The sequence below is a fragment of the Bos javanicus genome, chromosome 8 (assembly GCF_032452875.1).
Source record: "Bos javanicus breed banteng chromosome 8, ARS-OSU_banteng_1.0, whole genome shotgun sequence".
Lineage (NCBI taxonomy): Eukaryota > Metazoa > Chordata > Mammalia > Artiodactyla > Bovidae > Bos > Bos javanicus.
Genome location: NC_083875.1, coordinates 86,983,101 through 87,003,716, shown reverse-complemented (window position 1 = coordinate 87,003,716; position 20,616 = coordinate 86,983,101). Strand labels below are relative to the sequence as shown.

At 41.5% G+C, this 20,616-nt stretch overlaps 1 long non-coding RNA gene across 2 annotated transcripts; it reads left to right on the top strand.

Moving 5' to 3' along the window:
* Nucleotides 1–3,451: 3,451 nt before the first annotated feature.
* LOC133253063 (uncharacterized) lies at nucleotides 3,452–19,878 on the top strand. Of its 2 annotated transcripts, none has more exons than XR_009738164.1 (3): nucleotides 3,452–9,849; nucleotides 10,262–10,628; nucleotides 18,273–19,878. It is a non-coding gene; the product is annotated as an uncharacterized LOC133253063 (long non-coding RNA). The 2 variants fall into 2 exon arrangements; XR_009738163.1 differs by lacking the exon at nucleotides 18,273–19,878 and adding an exon at nucleotides 11,292–18,154.
* Nucleotides 19,879–20,616: the final 738 nt, after the last annotated feature.

Sequence of the window (20,616 nt, the reverse complement as noted above, 5' to 3'; positions counted from 1 at the left end):
AAATATACAAGCAACACCTACACCTCAATTCCAGAAAAATAAACTACCCAATCAAAAAATGGGCCAAAGAACTAAATAGACATTTCTCCAAAGAAGACATACAGATGGCTAACAAACACATGAAACGATGCTGAACATCACTCATTATCAGAGAAATGCAAATCAAAACCACAATGAGGTACCATTTCACACCAGACAGAATGGCTGTGATCCAAAAGTCTACAAGCAATAAATGCTGGAGAGGGTGTGGAGAAAAGGGAACCTTCTTACACTGTTGGTGGGAATGCAAACTAGTACAGCCACTATGGAGAACAGTGTGGAGATTCCTTAAAAAACTGGAAATAGAACTGCCATACAACCCAGCAATCCCACTGCTGGGCATACACACTGAGGAAACCAGAAGTGAAAGAGACACGTGTACCCCACTGTTCATCACAGCACTGTTTATAATAGCCAGGACATGGAAGCAACCTAGATGTCCATCAGCAGATGAATGGATAAAGAAAGCAGTGGTACATATACACAATGGAGTATTACTCAGCCATTAAAAAGAATACATTTGAATCAGTTCTAATGAGGTGGATGAAACTGGAGCCTATTACACAGAGTGAAGTAAGCCAGAAAGAAAAACACCAATACAGTATACTAATGCATTTATATGGAATTTAGAAAGATGGTAACAACAACCCTGTATGCGAGACAGCAAAAGAGACACAGAGGTATAGAACAGTCTTTTGGACTCTGTGGGAGAGGGAGGGAGGGGGATGATTTGGGAGAATGGCATTGAAACATGTATAATATCATATGTGAAACGAATCTCCAGTCCAGGTTTGATGCAGTATACAGGAAGCTTGGGGCTGGTGTACTGGGATGACCCAGAGGGATGGTATGGGGAGAGAAGTGGGAGGGGGATTCAGGATGGGGAACACGTGTACAACTGTGGCAGATGCACGTTGATGTAAGGCAAAAATCAATACAATATTGTAAAGAAAAAAAATTAAAAAAAATTAATTTTATATAGCATTTGTAAACCAAGGTAAATCATTTTGTTTTGTTATTGCAGTTCAAGAGACTGGCCACAAAATAAGATAAACTTCATATTTTTAAATCCATTTCCACATTGAAACTCTAAAACTATTTTCAGCAATTTCAGCATCATTTGAATAATATAAGGCCTTGCAAAGTAATACTTTAAAAGATAACATGATTTCAACTCATCAGTATCATTATATCAATGTGTTTTCCTTTAGGAAATAATATTTCATAGTCACTCTGCTTTTTGTTTATTTCTGATAATACAAATCTACCCTAAGAATAAATAAAATAAAAAGTTTTATTTAAAAGAAACAAATTCAATTGTATGCTAATTAAAATATACTGAATGGCTAAAATGTTTCATTCTTGTGCTGTATGCAAAACAAGAAACTTCACACTAGACAGATATTAAGTTATGGGGTGGTGCTGTCAATTGTTATTTAAGTATTGAGTTGTAAGACATATTTTCATACCATAATTAACAAACACTTTCAGTACATTTCAGATTAATGCTAACTTGGTGATTTAGTTAAATGAACTAAAAACCCTAGCTTAAACCAAATTATAAGTTAGGTTGAACACATAAAAAAGTATCAGCTGAGAAGCTGGTTCAGTTAACTAATGGATATACAGGTTTTTAGGCAATGCCATTTCCATTATTGGCAACCAGTAAACCTTTGTTATTATTGTGGGCAGCTTGAATATTTGTGGTCACTTTCTCAGTTTGCAAAGTCCTGCAAATCCAGGACTTCAGTAGTGGCAGCTTTGCTCTCATAGTCTGCCGGTAGGTATCTCATGTCTGCTGCTGCTGCTGCTAAGTCGCTTCAGTCGTGTCCGACTCTGTGGGACCCCATAGACGGCAGCCCACCAGGCTCCACCGTCCCTGGGATTCTCCAGGCAAGAACACTGGAGTGGGTTGCCATTGCCTTCTCCATTGTGTGAAAGTGAAAGTGAAGTCGCTCAGTCGCGTCCAACTCCTAGCGACCCCATGGACTGCAGCCTACCAGGCTCTTCCATCCATGGGATTTTCTAGGCAAGAGTACTGGAGTGACCCCAGGTAAATATCACCATGAATTTTCCAAACCTGCATAGATACATAAAGTAGAATGGCAATATATAATCCAGCTTCTTATACTGAACAAACACACACAAATAAAACTACATGTTGTTTATATTATTACATAGCTTTATTTATACTGAGTGGCTACTGTAATCATTAACTGAGTTTAACTCTTTTATATAAAATCCTAAACAATTTCACATAGAACTTACTTGTTTAGTCACTAAATTGTGTCTGATTCTTTTGTTATGCCATGGACTATGCCAGGCTCCTCTGTCCATGGGATTTCCCAGGCAAGAAGACTGGAGTGGATTGTCATTTCCTTCTCCAGAGGATCTTCCTGACTAAGGATTGAACCCACATCTCTTGCATTGACAGGAGGATTCTTCTGTGAGCCATTGGGGAAGCCCAGAATCTACTTAATCTAATCTAATCTAGAAAGGAGGGTACCACCATTCCCTGGAATGGATGATGATGGTGGGTCTCAAGAGATTAAATAACATGATCATCAGAAAGAATGTATTGACCATGAATTTCCAATTGCTTTGTTGTTGCTGTTCAGTCACTAAGTCATGGCAAACTCTTTGCAACTCCAAGGACTGCAGCATTCCAGACTTCTCTGTCCTTCACTATCCCTCAGAGTTTTCTCAAACTCATGTCCACTGAGTCAGTGAAACTAATCATTTCATCTTCTGCCACCACTTCTCCATTTGCCTTCAATTGTTCCCAGCATCAGGGTCTTTCCTGATAAGTTGGCTCTTTGCATCAGGTGGCCAAAGTATTCAGCTTCAGCATCAGTCCTTCCAGTGAATATTCAGGATTGATTTCCTTTAGGATTGATTGGTTGGATCTCCTTGCAGACCAAGGGACTCTCAAGTGTCTTCTTCAGTGCCACAATTTGAAAGCATCAATTCTTTGGCACTCAGCCATCTTTATGGTCCAACTCTCACATCTGTACATGACTAATGAAAAAATCATAGCTTTGACTAGACGGACCTTTGCAGGCAAAGTGATGTCTCTGCTTTTTAGGTTGCTCACAGCTTTTCTTCCAAGGAGCAAGTGTCTTTAAATTTTGTGGCTACAGTCACCGTCCACAGCAATTTTGGAGCCCAAGAAAATAAAATCTATCAATGCTTCTACTTTTTCCCCTTTTATATGCCATGAAGTGATGGGACCAGATGCCATGATCTTAGTTTTTTGAATGTTGAGTTTTAAGCCAGCTTTTTTTACTCACTTCTTTCACCCTCATCAAGAGACTCTTTAGTTCCTCTTTTTATTGCTTAGCAACATTAAATATAATTAAATATATTTTATAATATAAATAATTGCTTATTAACATTAAATATAATACAGTTATACTGTCTAGGTAAAAGCAGATCTCTACTCAAAAATCTCAAAGTATACCTCGCTTGGCTTTGATTTTCCTTACTGCAAGTCTCTGCATGATGGTAGCATCATCTCTCTTGCTGCAGTTGCCTGAGGTGGGGGTGCAAACCCACCTTTGATTCCTTCCATGCCCACTGCTGTGATGACAAGACTGCCTTCCACACAGGCTGGAAAGGACAAGGAGCTCTTCCAGCTTCCTTTGAAGCTAGCATCAGGATGTTAAGCAATCCTGGCTAATAATAAGTCTGCTGGGAGCCAAAGAAGGAAAAAGTTTGTATGTGACAACAACAATCATTTGTGTGAGGATGTGACACTTGCCATCAGAAACAGAGAAGCCCTCACTAAGGATGATAGGAAGGAAGCTGCAGTAAGTCTGGTTCTCGTTGGAATCTCAGGTTGTTACACCAACCTGGGAATGTCCACTATCGACTTCTTGAGGTATAAGACAGTTATGACCCTGGTTTTTAAAGAGTTTTTACTCAAAGTAAAGTGTGGCCCATGGGCCAGCAATATCACCATTACCTGAAGCTTGTTAGAAATTCAGGATCTGGGGTCCATGGACACCTACTGATCAGCATCTACATTTTAACCAGATGCCCTGGTGAGCAAATGCAAGTGTGAATGTCTTCTATTGGCTTAAACACTGCCAAGTATTCTGTTACTTGCCACTTGAAGCATCTAACTGACTCAGATGTGGTTCAGCAGTCTGCGGGCACTGCCTGCACTGTGCAGCTCCACGTGGCATATTGTTAGGATAGTCTGCCCTTTACATTCTCAGAAGCTCCTTCAAACTAACTGTATGATGCTCTCTGAACTGCTTTTTAAAGATAAAAAGAACTTTTCATCAGTACAAGTTATATGCATCAGAAGGCTGAGAGGTTTGTAGGAAAGTTCCGATGTGGCCTCAAACTAAGCATGAGGTTTCTCCAAGGCTGACCATGCTGATTCATTATGACTCCATACACTGTTTCACTTTCCTTCTCTCTCTTTTTCTTTTCTTTCCTTTTCTGTATCGTCTTCCATTCCACTCTCTTAGATTCCCCTATTACTTGAAGAGGTACATTTTAATAGAACATCAAAGAGAAAAAGAACTGTCTTAGAATGACTATGATAGTAAGCTGGCAGAGTAATAGGAACAGAGAAACTGGGATACTGCTTTTTTCCCATTTTGTTCCCCTTTAGTACACTTTAAAGAAATTGAATAGGCATGTCTTAATGCATAACATCATAACGTATGTGTATGTAAGCAATGGAAAATGCTTTTAATAGATTATAGGTTTAAATAAGCAACATCTAATATAACCTAATTATTGGCATTTAGCAACCAAAAACTGGGAAATGTAGAGAAAGTCAAGATGTTTTGCCAGTTCCCAGAACATAATTTTGTATCATGGGAATTATTTTGACAGTTTTAGCAAATGGGAGCTTTTTTCCGTCTTGTTTCTGGACATGAAATTGGACCTTTAGGGCCTTACACAAGTGATTATTAATCTTTCCAGATTTCCACTTTTTAAAAAAGTCCATAAAGTAGTTATGCAGAACACAATACTATAACTGAACACAGTCTGAAGACAGATGACTAATTTCCTAAACTATTTCTGGATTTTCCCTTTTACTCCTTGTAGCCTCAAACAGCTCCAACAGAAAATTTTACCGTGAAGTCCTCTCCCCTCCCCTGACAGCCCCGTCTTCCCTTGAGAGGTAGAAAGTGAAAGGTTAATAATGAAATACTTAAAAAATGATTCCACTGGGCCCTGCCTGCTATTCACTAGCAAGGAATGTGGTTGTGCTTATACAGCCGAGGTTAGTCTAAAAGAATTTTCATAAACCACCAATTGCATTACATCAATGTATCATTTAAATCCCATGGTGATTTTCCTAAACATAACTAGCTCACTGACTTCAAACATACTATCTCTTCTTGTCATTGCAAAAAATTCCCTAAATGTTTGTACTCTTGCAAGTCGGTACTAAAATGGCCAGTTAGCTAATGTGGAATACTAAGGAAAAAAGTATTGTATAACCTGTCAGGAAACATGGCTGAGATGGAAAATATAGCTATCAAGTTAAACTGTCAGAATATCATGCCTCCCCTAAAATGTGATATGAAGCTTTCCACTAACTGCTTTGTCTCTGTATATTTCTCTCCTTTCTTTGGGAGAGAAAGGACAGAGGCTGGCAATGACAGGTAAACTGCAGAGGGATTCAAAGAACCCTATTTCTCTTTCTAAAACATCAGGTAACAAAAATGTTCTCCACCCACAGCCCTGGCTTCTCTCCTGAGCTCCAGATGCAAACATTCAGCTGCTTCCAGAGCATCCCCATTGGGTTGTTCTTACACCTCACGATGACCCAGCTCTGCTCTGGGCTGCAGGTCACCTCCCAGAACCCCTGAGGACCTCCCAGAACCCCTGAGGACCTCCCTGCTTGGCAGCCCGTTATTCCTTTAACACAGGCCTCGGGGTGGGGGCGCATGTGGAGCCACAGTCTGCCCATCACGGTGGAGGTCTCTGTGCCCCAACCCTCACCACAGAGGCTGAACAAATGGCCTTCTGAGGGGAGAGAAAGGGAGTAATGAGACAGAATTATGATGTGCCTGGGGCAAGCAGTTAAAACTGGGCACTACAGGGAACTCTACTCAGTGTTCTGTGGTGACTTAAATGGGAAGGAAATCCAAAAAAGAGGGGATATATACACACATATATATAGCTGATGTATGTGTATAGCTGATTCACTTTGCTCTACAGTAGAAACTAATACAACATTGTAAAACAACTATACTCCTATCAAGAAAAGAAAGACTAATTCTATAAGAACTATCTGAGTATCCAAGGGAAAAGTCAAAAACCCCTGCCCTTCTCTCAAGATGACTTGTGGGCACAGCCCAGAGCCTCCCAGCTGCCCGCTTTGAGCTGCAACAGGGTGACTTCCAGCCCCTTAGGGAAGCCCACCAAGACTGCTCTAGCTGTCACTTTTTCTCCAGTGCCCCTCTAGGGCCCTTTGCTCCAGTCATTCTATTTGTTATCTCTCCAAAAGCCTCAAGTTGTTTCACCCTCCCTGTCTTCACACTTATTTTTCCTGGACGTTCTTCATCTTGCACCCACTCTAACTGGCTTATTCTAAACCCCTCCGGTTCTTGTCTCAAGGATCCCCTTACCTGAAACCTCAGCTGAGTTAGAGGTCTGTCAGCATCAGCGTGGATGTCACTCTCCCACGCCTCCCTGTAACTCTGGACTCATCTTCTCCTCTCATGCAAATCCTCTAACTCAGAAGCTTTGCCTTCTCAGCCCTTGCTTGGCCCAGAATTTGGTACATAATATGTCATCAATATTTTTTGGAAGGATGAATGCTGTAAAGAATAGTATGCTTGTGCCCGAGACTGGGATCAATGCTCCACTTTGCTACTTGCACATGTATGTTTTTGTGAGATAGCTTCATTTCCCAGACCTCAGTTCCCTTGTCCACAAACTGGGGGTGATAATATATTCCCTTTCTTATTCTGGTGAGGATCAGTGTCAAAATGGGAGGCTATGGCACACTCAGAAGTCTTATTCAAACATAAGCTTCTAAAGGGCTTCCCGGGTGGCTCTAGCGGTAAAAAATCTCCCTGCCTGCAGGAGACACAGGAGACCAGGGTTCGATCCCTGAGGTCAGGAAGATCCCCTGGAGAAGAGCATGTCAACCCACTCCAGTATTTTTGCCTGGAGAATCCCAGGCACAGAGGAACCTCTCAGGCTACAGTTCACGGGTCACAAAGAGTTGGGCATGACTGAGCATCTGAGCAGAGCAAGGGTTTAAGAAGGGAAAAGACAAACTAACAAGCAGGACAGTCCAAACTTACCCAGCTCATACAGTGTGCCTGGCACTGTTCATTCAATCCTTGTAAACATCTCAAAACAGGCTAAGTCATTTGCCTTGCTGCTGTTATTCAGTCATTAAGTCATGTCTGACTTTGCAGTCTCATGGACTGCAGCACAACAGGCTTCCCTGTCCTTCACTATCTCCCAGGGTTTGGTCAAATTCAAGTAATTTGCCTAGGAGCATAGAATTAAGAAGTGGTAGAGACAGAATTTGAACCCAGGCAGTTTGGTTCCAGAACATACATGCTTAAAAGCCCACTGATGATAATAATGATAAAAGCTAGCACTGAATGCATGTTTTCTATTGATATATGCCAAACTCCATGATGAGTATTTTCCAAATATTCTGTCCTATACTCTCAGCCCTACTATATGGTATGAACAGATGGAAAAACGGGGAAAGTGGGGTTGAGTCACTCGACCAAGCTGCTGTCCAGACTCAAGCGTCTCATCCACAGAGTCCATGTTCTTAATACAGCAGAGAGGACATGAGAAGATAGAAACCAATGACCATGGCACCCAGGCATGAGGATCCACGGAGGAAGCTGAGTCAAGGGTCAAGGATGATGCGGACTCTGATGCCGTTTTGACTCTAAACTCGGTGTTTGATGGTCTTCAAGCCTCTGCAGGAAAATGAGGATGTGAAACAAAGAGTTAGAGGATTGTTGGGAAATAAGTGGGCTAGCAAGTTCCTCTTGAATTTAGAAGAAGAGCCTGAGGCAGGCAGAGCCAAGAAAGGTCAAGTTCAGATCCTGCCTTAGTTCTGCCAGACTTGCTGTGTAAACGGGGTCTCTTGTAGTGTCTCCCCTCTGTAAACAGCCCATTGTTCTAATTTTCTTCTCATTGGGTTAACATTCTAGTGTGTGCAGCTGGATGTTCATGACCGAGTCAGGTTATGCACTTTTGGTGGGAACACAACCAAGTAAAATGCTGTGTTTTCCTCCATGTACCACATCAGGAGGCACCTGAAGTCATTTTGTCCCAATATTGCTGATACTGACTTAGATCACCAAGTGAGGGTGGGGTCAGCCAGGTTCTCCTGCAGTAAAGTTACTGTTTTCTCCTTTGTAATCAATAAGTATTTGGTGCAGAAATGCATCAAAAAAATGTGCTTAGCCCATTTCCTCATCAAATTTTCACCCACTAGCATTGATAGATGGTTATCTGAATCCATTATTACTATGATCGTTGCCAAAAGGCGACTTTCTAATTAATTCATTCTTTAAACCCCAACCGAAGGACATTTTACAAGAAACTGGCTTGTACTCCTTAGAGCCATCAGTCTCATGAAAAACTGAGAAACAGGTCCAGATTAAAGGAGACAAGATACACACCAGCTAAACACTGTGTGTGACCCTGGGCCAGGATTCTTTGTTCCTTTTGCTCTAAAGGCCATCACTGGGACAATTGGTGAAATTTGAGTAAGGCAGAGAGATTCAGTAATATTATTACATCAATGTTAATTTTCTGATTTTGATGATTGTGCTTGTATAATATAAAAGAATGCCCTTGCTTTCAGGAAGGACACACTGAAGCATTTAGGAATAAAGGGGATTTTGGCTACAACATCCTCTCAAATAGTTCAGAAAAAAATAGTATGTGTCTATAGCAAATGATAAGACAAATATGGTAAAATGTTAACATTCAAAAAATCTACATGCAGGGAAAATGGGAGTTGTTTGTACTATTCTTGCAACACTTTAGTGAAATGATTTCAATATGAAAAAGTTTTAAAAATATACATAAGTCTAAACTGAATGTGTGCTTGGCTCCATTTGACAAGAAATAGATGGAAGTTGAACCCTTATGGGGAAGGTGGTTGGGGCGATCTTGTCTCTGGGGACATAATGGAAGACAATCTACTCCGTATCATTCTGACAGATGCAGGAATACTTGGTAAAAAGCCACCTTCTCTATTGTGCTGTTTCTGGAGGGGGAAGTATGGGGTTCAAATCAACAAATGCTGGATTTCTAGAAAACTAACTATTAACCCATAGCTTTTGCCTCCAAATTCCAATTTCTGGGCATGACATTTGCTACTGTCACATAACTCCATTCTGTATCAGGTCTCCTGAAATAGATGATTATAGAGCCGGTGACTTCCATATGACTGAAGATTTCACATGGCAACAGCAGTAAAGGTCTTTAGCCACTAAGCTCAACAAAAAAGGACAAGCACACCAAGCTAGACTTCACCAGCACGTGGAAACCTCCTGCCCCCAGAGCCACCAGAACCCCGGCTCTGAGCTCACATGCCATGAGCTCGTTCAGCCTCCAAAGAGAAGAGAGAAGCAACCCCCAAAATAGACCTTTAAAATCCTCCGTTGTCTTTTGTGACAGCACAATTTGCTGTTTCATTTTAGTCTTTTATCAGGAAGGCTTCTGAATCAGTGCTCTATTTAAAGCACAAAGTCAAGATTTTTGCAGCCTCAGCCAAAGATGTCCACGTGGTGAGATGCTAAGCTGGCTCACTGATTCAGACTCTGACAATTCCTCAAGTCCTTTTGGGTGAGTGGGAAAGGGTTCACCCATAATAGCTCTTTCTTGGCCTTCCCATCCCTTTCCCACCCTGTCCACTTAGCAATACACTAGAGGCGATGTAAAATTCAACATGTGCCAAGAAAATGGACACACTCCACATACAGTAATAGCTCTACTATATTAATAGCCTGCCCAAAGTCAACTATCTCCCCAGGGCATCTTAGTTTCTCCCCTTGTGAGTGTCTATTTTTTCTTTTTTCTTCCTTTTCCCTAGCCTTCTTACAGAAGCAGAAGGGTCACTGACACTCAGGTAGCTAGTTATAAAACTTGTAATAGGGCTTTCCTCTGGTGATCCCTCTCAGTCACTGAGTTCCTTTAATGTGAGTGCTTTACGTATGCCATCTCATTCAAATCTATATGGTAACTTATTACATCTCAGTTTTTCAGATGAGAAAATTGAAATTCAAAGAGGATGAATGCTAACTCCAAAGATCCATGGCAAGTATGAGAGATGAGTTTAAACTCAGTTCTATTTATCTAGAGAGTGCCAGTATTCCATTCTGCTACGTGTGCATGCGTATTAAGTCACGTCTGACTCTTTTCCAGCCTATGGACAGTAGCCTGCCAGACTCCTCTGTCCATGGGATTCTCCAGGCAAGAAAATTAAAATGGGATGCCCTGCCCTCCTCCAGGGAATCTTCCTGATCCTGGAATGAACCCGCAACTCTTATGTCTCCTGCATTGGCAGATGGGCTCTTTACCACTGGTGCCATCTGGGAAGGCCCCCATTCTGCTATAGCTGGATGGTAAGTAGAAAGATACCAAGCCTTCTTTCTCTATCTACTTGCTGAGGGCCCCAAATTCTTTTACCAAGTTGGCTTTCGTGCCTAGGTTGCATAAGAATTCATAACTGTTAGCACATTTCCACTTGCAGTTGCCTCTTTGGTAACCCTGTTCTGCAAGAAAGTGAGTATATTCAAGATTTTCCTCAGGTTGGTCATTCCGATTTCTCCCCGACATGTGATCTGGGACATTGCAGAATGCAAATCTGGGACACTGTCACCATGTACTCCCCGTGCTAGCGAGGTCAGCTACAGTAGCCAGTTGCTGTGTGTTCAGCTTTCTGCTCTAGTTACTAATTTGTCACTTGGCTTTTTGTGAATTGTGTGATATCTGGGCCTGTGAAAGATGTTTCCACTGCTCAGGGGACCAGACAGCCTGCTCTGAACGCAACTATCTCTTCATGGTAGGCTCATTGTATGTGTGTGTGTGTGCTCAGTCATATCTGACTCTTTGCAACCCCATGGACTGTAGCCTGTCAGGCTTCTCTGTCTATGGAATTTTCCAGGCAAGAATACTTGGAGTGGGTTGCCATTTCTTACTCTGGTGGGTAGGGGTGAGCTGGGGGGTGGAGGTGGGGGGTGGATCTTCTCAAACCAGGAATTGAACCCGCATCTCCTGCATTGCAGGTGGATTCTCTACTGCTAGCACCACAGTAGGATTGTTAGACAAGAGTATCCATAAAATAATGCTTCCAGCAAGTACCTAAGATGACATTTCCTATAGTGACTGAGTCAGCGCCTCATGGCACTCACCAAAATCATGCACCTTGGTGGGTTCTTACAGAAGCATTCGCGCCTCTCCATCTGAGGACCCTGTGTGTTTGACACCCGCACACAAGACTGGTCCAAAGTGACAAGGGGATGAAGATACCAAAAATGAACCACCAGGAGTTGGTAAATTAAGATTCTGGGTTCTTTAATCCAAGGAGAAATTCTGTACTTTCCTCCCACCTACAGATCAGTGTGACTGAGCCACCACTGTCTACAGCAATAAGTTCAACAGCACCCTGGACTGACTTCCTTCTCTGTCTCAATCCCCCTGCCCTAATCTGTGCTTCCTGGGAGCAACACCTAGTACCTCCCTGGTACTCAGAGCCTGATCTCAGGGTGTGCTTCTTGAGAAACAAGCCTTAGACACCCATCAGCCCTGCTTCCCTGTGTCCCTAGTTCAGTCAACACACTGTTTTGAATCCTCCACAGTAAAGCTGCTGACAAAGGCGGGGGTGGAAAGCACTGGACTCCACACGTAAAATTCTCCATTCCAGAAACATCTGGAGCTCCCAGTGGAAACATAACGGGGGGTGGGGCTGGGCTGGGCTGGTATTCAGTGTGCGGAAAATGAAAATGAAAGTGGTAGTCATTCAGTTGTTTCTGACTCTAGACAGTCCTATGGACACTAGTCCACTAGTCTCCTCTGTCTACGGAATTCTCCAGACAAGAACAGGGCATCCTTCTGACTCACAGATGGAACCTGGATTTCCTGCATTGTAGGCAGATTCTTTACCCTCTGAGCCACCAGGGAACCACATCAGAAATGTTAGTGAATTTTCTGTTCCAATGTCCCTACATTGAAAAGAGAGGCCACTTTTGTCCCAAATCTAAGTGGGTGAGGATCTTAAACAAAAAGGAGTTTTTATCCATTTGGAGAGGAAGATTTCATCTTCTATAAATTCACAATACTTCAGGAGAGGAAGAAGACTACTATGTTTCTTCTTCCTCCTTGAAGCTCTCTTCCTTTTCTATCCCAGGTTGCATGCCCCCTGACTTAAAGTTATCCAAATGATTTCCACACTGGTGTGATTTCCAGAAGTGTCATGCACCCCACTTCTGCTAGCGGACACTAAGGGACCCACAAGACCCCAGTCTCAGACCACCGGGTGGTGAAACAGAGGAGTGTGTGTTTTCTCCAATCAGCACAGCCTCCAGGAAGTGCTGTACACTCACTTGCTCTCTCACAGTGATTGGGTCAGCGTGGGGCACGTGACACCCTGAGAGCCAATGAGACCTCTGGGGACTTCTGGGGCGGAGCACTTAGCTGCTCCTTCCTGGATTCTCACATACTATGCTGCACGTTGCTCGCTGCTTGAGTGAGAGAAACACCTGCGGATGGAGTTGGGGGTGTGGTTGGGGGGGGGGGGTGGAGGTAGAGCTGACAGGCAGACACTGAGGCCTTGTCACATAAGCAATGGAATCTGCATATCCTCCTCTGAGCCATTTCTTTTCTTGCTTAATCCAGTTTTAGGCAAATTTTCTGGCACTTGTAGCAGAGTCTTAAGTGATGCAAATGGAAGGGAGTAGTTTTCTCAACCTGCTTTTGCACCAGAACCTGAGATTCTTTTCTGCTGTCCTCTGGCTCAGTGTGGCCCGTGCAGGCTGAAACATGTGGTTCTAGATCGACCTTAGTGTCCGTGTGTGCGGAACGCTTATTCTTGAAATCCTCAGGGGCTGTGGAAACCTACTGATTCCCCCAGAAACGAATGACTACACTTACAGGCATTTGCAGTTGAGATGCCCAAGGGTCTGATTCTGACATGCTGAGATTTTATCCCGAAAGTTAAGATTTCATTGAAAAATAAGTTTACCCAAAAACATTTGGGTAAATTAAACTTTACATTCAAGCACAAAATAAATCCAGTTTAAATTGGGACCAATGTTTTGAAAAGGAGAAAAATGTTCTGTTGAAAAAAATGAAATAAAATATACAAGATAAACAATATTTATCCATTAGATCTTTTTAAAAGCTTATAGGCATGGTCATTCTTTAATGGAGAGCCACTCTTATTACCTCATTTAAATAATCCTTTAATTTCTCTCCAATCTTTTATTATGAAATAGCCTACAGAAATGTTGCAAAAATAATCAAATGAATATCTACATATCCTTCACCTAGATTCATCAATTGTTAGTATTTTGCAGTGTTTGTGCTAAATACATATATGTGACACACCTTCAGGCAAAGCTCTTATTTTATATGCACACATACACACACAAATGATGAACCATCTGAGTTAATCACAGACATTTTTTGATGAACCACCTGAGTTAATCATAGATATTATGACACTTCACTTTTGAATACTTTATCATTTATATTCCAACAAAAATCAAGTAATTGTCACACTCAGAAAAATTAACATTTAAACAAAACTATTGTCTTTCCTTACATATTTGGTGAGATTTAACATTTTTCTATTTGTCCTTCAGGGATGATTTTTGTTGTTGATCCAGGATCCACCCAAATGTCATGCATTACATTTACTAATATTTTACTTTAAAACATTATTCTACCATTGTTTTTCTTGTTCTTAATGAAGTATCTTGGGTTATTGTAAAACCAATATTTATTCCACCAATTACTTATTTTCTATCAATTTCCATTCATTCCATTAACTACTTAGAAAATCAAAGTATGCCAGGAGGCTTGGTGGTCAAAAGTATGATAATACTGCTGACTGGTGATGATGATGATATTGAGGAGAAAGGGGAGGAAGAAGATGGTGGTGATTTTAATTCAGGTTAACTAAATAAAAGTTTTGCCTGAAAATGGATATATTTGTGCTGTTTTGTATTATAATTGTTTGAAGAAAGGCAAAAGCATATCATTATAGTATCTCCTATATCGCCACAGGACTAGAAAAGGTCAGTTTTCATTCCAATCCCAAAGAAGGGTAATGCCTAAGAATGTTCAAACTACTGCACAATTGCACTCATCTCACACGCCAGCAAAGCAATGTTGAAAATTCTTCAAGCAAGGCTTCAACAGTACATGAACTGTGAACTTCCAGTTGTTCAAGATGGATTTAGAAAAGGCAGAGGAACCAGAGATCAAATTGCCAACATCTGCTGGATCATCGAAAAAGCAAGAGAATTCTAGAAAAACATCTGCTTTTGCTTTATCACGCCCAAGCCTTTGACTGTGTAGATCACAACAAACTGTGGAAAATTCTTCAAGAGAAGGAAATACCAGACCACCTTACCTGTCTCCTGAGAAATCTGTATGCAGGTCAAGAAGCAACAGTTAGAACTGGACATGGAACAACAGACTGGTTCTAAATTGGGAAAGGAGTATATCAAGGCTGTATATTGTTACCCTGCTTATTTAACTTATATGCAGAGTACATCATGTGAAATGCTGGGTTGGATGAAGCACAAGCTGAAATCAAGATTGTTGAGAGAAATATCAATAACCCCAGATACACAGATGACACCACCCTTATGGCAGAAAGCAAAGAGGAACTAAAAAGCCTCTTGATGAAAGTGAAAGAGGAGAGTGAACAAACTGGCTTAAAACCTAACATTCAAAAAACTAAGATCATGGGATCAGGTCCCATCACTTCATGGCAGATAGATGGGGAAACAATGGAAACAGTGACAGACTTTATTTTCTTGGGCTCCAAAATCACTGCAGATGGTGACTGCAGCCATGAAATTAAAAGACGCTTGCTCCCTGGAAGAAAAGCTATGACCAACCTAGACAGCATTCTAAAAAGCAGAGACATTGCTTTGCCAACAAAGGTCCATCTAGTCAAAGCTATGGTTTTTCCAGTAGTCACATATGGATGTGAGAGTTAGACTATAAAGAAAGCTGAGTGCTGAAGAACTAATGCTTTTGAACTGTGGTATTGGAGAAGATGCTTGAGAGTCCCTTGTACTGCAAAGAGATCCAACCAGTCCATCCTAAAGGAAATCGGTCCCTTAATGTTCATTGGAAGGACTGATGCTGAAGCTGAAGCTCCAATACTTTGTCACCTGATCCGAAGAACTGACTTATTGGAAAAGACCCTGATGCTGGGAAAGACTGAAGGCAGGAGGAGAAGAGAATGACAGAGGGTGAGATGTTTGGATGGCATCACCAACTCGATGGACATGAGTTTGAGCAAGCTCCAGGAATTGGTGATAGACAGGGAAGCCTGGCGTGCTGCAGTCCATGAGTTCGCAAAGAGTCAGACACAACAACGACTGAACTGACTGATAGTATCTCCTGAAGGTACATGGAAATATTACAGAGGGGGAAACCATCTTCTCCATGATCATTATGTTGATCTCATTCTCACTAAATCTCTGTATCCTGAAGCATGATGCTAAGCATTCTGCTCACTTTCTGCAGCATCTGGCTGCTTTACTTGGGTACAATACCATCCAGCAGAACATTCTGCAATGATGAGAATGTTCTTAACATGCACCATCTAGTCCATGTGGCTGTTGAGGACTTGCCATGTGACTAGTGAGACTGAGGACTTGCATTTTAAATTTTACTTGATGTTAAATAATTTACCCACATGTGACTGGTGGACACTGTGTAGCAGACTGAAGCTCTAGGTCATGACTGCAAACACCAGTCATCACCTCTTCCAGCCTGTATACCATTTAGAGTTCACCACCAAGATTATCAGAAAATAATTTAGATGTGGCTCTTATATGTAAAATTAAAAATCACCTCTCCTTGCACCCCACTCTAAACTCTCTGCTCCTCTCCATTGGTTTATTTTCTCCATAGCATTTGTTACCATTTTGAATATTATTATGACACATTTAAATTATTTAATTGTATATTATCTGTCTCTGATCAGTTCAGTTCAGTCATTCAGTCTTGTCAGACTCTTTGCAACCCCATGGTCTGCAGCATGCCAGGCTTCTCTGTCCTTCACTATCTCCCAGAGTTTGCTCAAACTCATGTACATTGAGTCAGTGATGCCATCCAATCATCTCATCTTCTGTTGCCCCTTCTCCTCCTGCCCTCAATCTTTCCCAGCATCAAGGTCTTTTCCAATGAGTTGGCTCTTTGTATCAGGTGGCCAAAGTAGTGGAGATTCAGCTTCAGCATCAGTCCTTCCAATGAATATTCAAGATTGATTCCCTTCAGGATTAACTGGTTTGATCTCCTTGCAGTCCAAGGGATTCTCAAGAGTCTTCTCCAGCACCACAATTTGAAAACATTAGTTCTTCAGTGCTCAACCTCCTTTATGGTCCAACTCTCACATCCTTACTTGACTACTGGAAAAACCATAGCTTTGACTATTGGGCTTTTGTCGGCAAAGTGATGTCTCTGCTTTATAACATGTTGCCTTTGTTTGTCATAGCTTTTCTTCCAAAGAGCAAGTGTCTTTTGTTGGTGCAGCTATGATCCACAGAGAGTGATTTTGGAGCCCAAGAAAATCAAGTCTGTCACTGTTTCCATTTCCCCCCAATCTCTGATCACTATCATGTAAACTCTGTGAAGGAGAGAGTTTTCTCTTATTGCCAGCTGCATTAGTAAATACTTGGGAATGAGATAGGAGTTGGAGATTATCACCCCAGGGATTCATACTTCTTAGCAGTGTCATGTGCCTTACACCTCACACACATGAGCTACATCCACACGTTTTCAGCAGAGTGTTGATGATGGAGAGGCAGCAGAGCAGAGTGAGAGATGGGGGCAAAACCTGGGGTCCAAACAGACCTGAATCCCAGCTTCCTCACTAATTTTATTTTGCAACATAAAAATGATACTCTTTTAGCGAGTTGTTATAAAAAGGTAGACATAACATGTAAATAATCTGCGCAATGCTAGAAACAGAAGGACTCAATGCACACACACAATTTTCTTAAAGCTTCTCCAATTATATCTTATAAATGAGCAGGTAGCGTATGTTACCACTGAAGAAATAAGAATGGCAGCTGATGCTTCTGCAGCACCTGGGTGCTGTGTACATCAAATGTGGTCAGTCATTTTAAATATATATTTATTTATTTACTTTTGGTTGCACTGGGTCCTTGTTGTTGCGTGCAGTCCTTCTCTAGATGCAGTGAGCATGGGCAACTCTTTGTTACAGAGCACGGGATTCTCTTGTTGCAGAGCATGGGCTCTAGACTCACTGGCTCAGTTGTTGCAGCTTGCGGGCTGTAGAGTGGTGGCTCGGTAGTTGTGGTACAAGGGCTTAGTTGCTCCATGGCATGTTGAATCTTCCTGGACCACAGTTTGAACCCATGTTCCTATATTGGCAGGTGGATTCTTATCAACTGGACCACCAGGGAAGTCTGGTAACTTTTAAGTGCAGCTATTAAACCCATTTCTAGTTGAGGAACTGCAGCCCAGACCATCGTGGTTGTGGCTGGGTTTAAACTGACTGAACTTGTGCAGTCTGGTTCCAGAGTCTGTGCTGTGTGGCTCTAGAGTGTGACATGGAAATGACTAAAAGTAACACAACTGGAATGAAAGTCTCTCTTGTCATTCATTTATGCTTTAGCCCATCCTTTGAAGGATTTAATGGAGTGGGTACAGGCAGTTAGTTAGCAGGACAGCTGCCCACTTCTCCACATGCTCCAGGAAAAATCTCTGATGAGCCACACAGCTCACACACAGAGAATGATGTTCTTTTTAAAGACACCTTTAGGGGACTTCCCTCACGGTCCAGGGGATAAAAGTTTGCCTTCCAGTGGAGGGGATGTGCAGGTTTGATTCCTGGTTGGAAGGTTAAGATCACACATGCTTCTGGGCCAAAAAAACAAAACATAAAACAGAAGCAATACTGTAACAAATTCAAAAAAGACTTTAAAAATGGTCCACACCAAGAAATCTTGGGGAAAAACACCTCTGGGATCTTTAAGAGGTTTCTCTTTTGCTTCCAGCCTGGAGAGACTGAAGGACTGCTCGTTCTAGCTCCCTAGGATCCCCACTTCAAGGTCAGAGGCTGCAGGAGTCTTTTCTCTAGAGATACATCATGATTTTTAAGTACCCAGGCTTGGGAACTATTTTTAGTCACCAATGTCACCCCACAATGTTGCGGCTCCAGTGATCACCACCCAGGCAACACTCAGGCAGACAGCTGAGTAATGTGGGCAGCCAGCACTTGACCTGCAAAGAGGGACAGGAGAGACAGAAAGAAACAGATGCTCCATGTCTTCATTTCAGCTGGCTGAATGGTCCTGGTACCCTGATTCCTGCTGGTTGCTGCCACTATGGACTTTTGCTGAGGTCTTTCTGCTCTAGCTTCCATGCTTTCTGATTTTGAGTAGGGCTACTACTTTGGTCCCCCCACATTCTATTTTTATACTGTGGGTGCTGAGCCCAGTCCCAGATCCTAGCACGTTGGTCATAGGATGGTCAGGAAAGGAGAGGACAAGATGGGCAGGAGGGAAAGAAGAGAGAGCCTTCCTAACTTCTGTACCCACAGAAACTGGGAAGGGTGCCTGGGAGCCTCATGTAGCCTTTGCAAAGTCTATAATTTGGGAGAGGACGCAGCAGGTGAAGATTTCCTGGGGACTCTTCTGGAGAAGAAGCAGAGGAAAGAGAACAGGAACCCAGATCTAGGACAATAGGGTTTCCAGCCAGGAGGTTGTGCCAGCCTGGGCCCCACAGCCCTTACCCAGTGAGGTGGTGGCCGTACGTTCAGGTGGTGACTCCATGTGCCCCTTGGGGTGATGATGAAGCTCTCTGTGCCCTGCAACCTGTGCCCAAGTGTTGGAAGTTCTTCACCTGATTCTAGGTTCAAACTCATTCAACTCTTTAAAAAGGTTCAATTACAAAGTAACCTGTAGGACTTCCCTGGCAGTCCAATGGTTAAGACCTTACCTTCCAATGCAGGGCGTGTGGGTTTGATCCCTGGTCAGGAAGCTAAGATCTCATGTATCTCGTCGCCAAAAATACCAAAACATAAAATGGAAACAATGTTGTAACAAATTCAATAAAGACTTAAAAAAATAATCTGTGCTCACAGTAAAATCATTATCATCATCTAGGCTTGGTTTTTTTGAATTAAGGTACCACCTCTCACGGCTAACAGCCAGGTATGCCGTTTTCCACGCATTTCACAAATTTCACACAAATGAGAGACAACGTTTTACAAAATCATTTTATGTTTTACAAAACTGGACTCAGACTACATATGTTTCTCTGCAAATTGTCTTTCACACTTCTTGTAGTTTATTTCTGTCAAGCCAAAAAGTGCTGCCATAGACAGCCTCATTTTATAGGATAAATTCCAAGAAGTGAGATTGCGGGGTCAAAGTGTGCATGTATTTTAACTGTTTAATTGATTTTGTCAGATAGCTTTCCAAAATAGTGGTAGTTGTTCCAAAGTACACAAGTGCCCTTTCTCTTAAATCCTTGCCAATACTAGGATGTCACTGTTTTTTCTCAATTTTGAACTAATATACTGGATGAAATTAGTATCTTATGATGACCTGAATCTTCATTTCTCTGGTTAAAAGTCAAATGAATGAATCAAATTTTCATATCTTTACGGGTCATTACTCTTTCCTGTTTTCAAAATTGTCTATTCCTGTCTTTGTCACATTGAGATTTTGAAATCTTTTTCTTACTAATTTTTAAGAGTTTTTGTATGTTGAGATTATTAACTCTTTATTTGTCAAATGTTTCTTAATCACTTATCCTTTGACTTATGATATTTTTGCCATGTAATTTTTTTGCATAACAAGTATCATCAGTATTTCTTGTGTTGTTTACAAAAAATGTTTAATTACATGCTCATAATGAAAATAATTAGAAAAGAGTGCAAAGATATACACAGGAATGTATCAATTGTAAGTTCTGTTTTCTGTTAAAGATGGAAATAACGTGAATGTTCCAATATTAGAGGTATAGTTTAGCTATTAGTGTTTTGAATAGTTTACATTTTTATTGCTTTTCTCATTTTTATTTTTTTCTGTCTGAATTGCTGATATTGCTGTGGTTTTGATTTCTATACTTTTCATTGCAAACGCAGAATGTTTAAATTACATTTGGATTGAAAAGTTTCTTATGCGCTGGTCGGATGCCAATGACCTGCTTTAATATGCTATGGGAAAGTAAATTCCAAATGGAAATGAACAAACTTTGAAGCTAAGTTTCAGAATGTGTGAAATGAGGCTGCCTCTGTTTCATAAAACTTAGATGGGAGATGAGAGATACAAAACAAATAGGCCAACATGACTTGGGACCACGTTTACCAATTTTTTCTTAATTTTTTTTTTT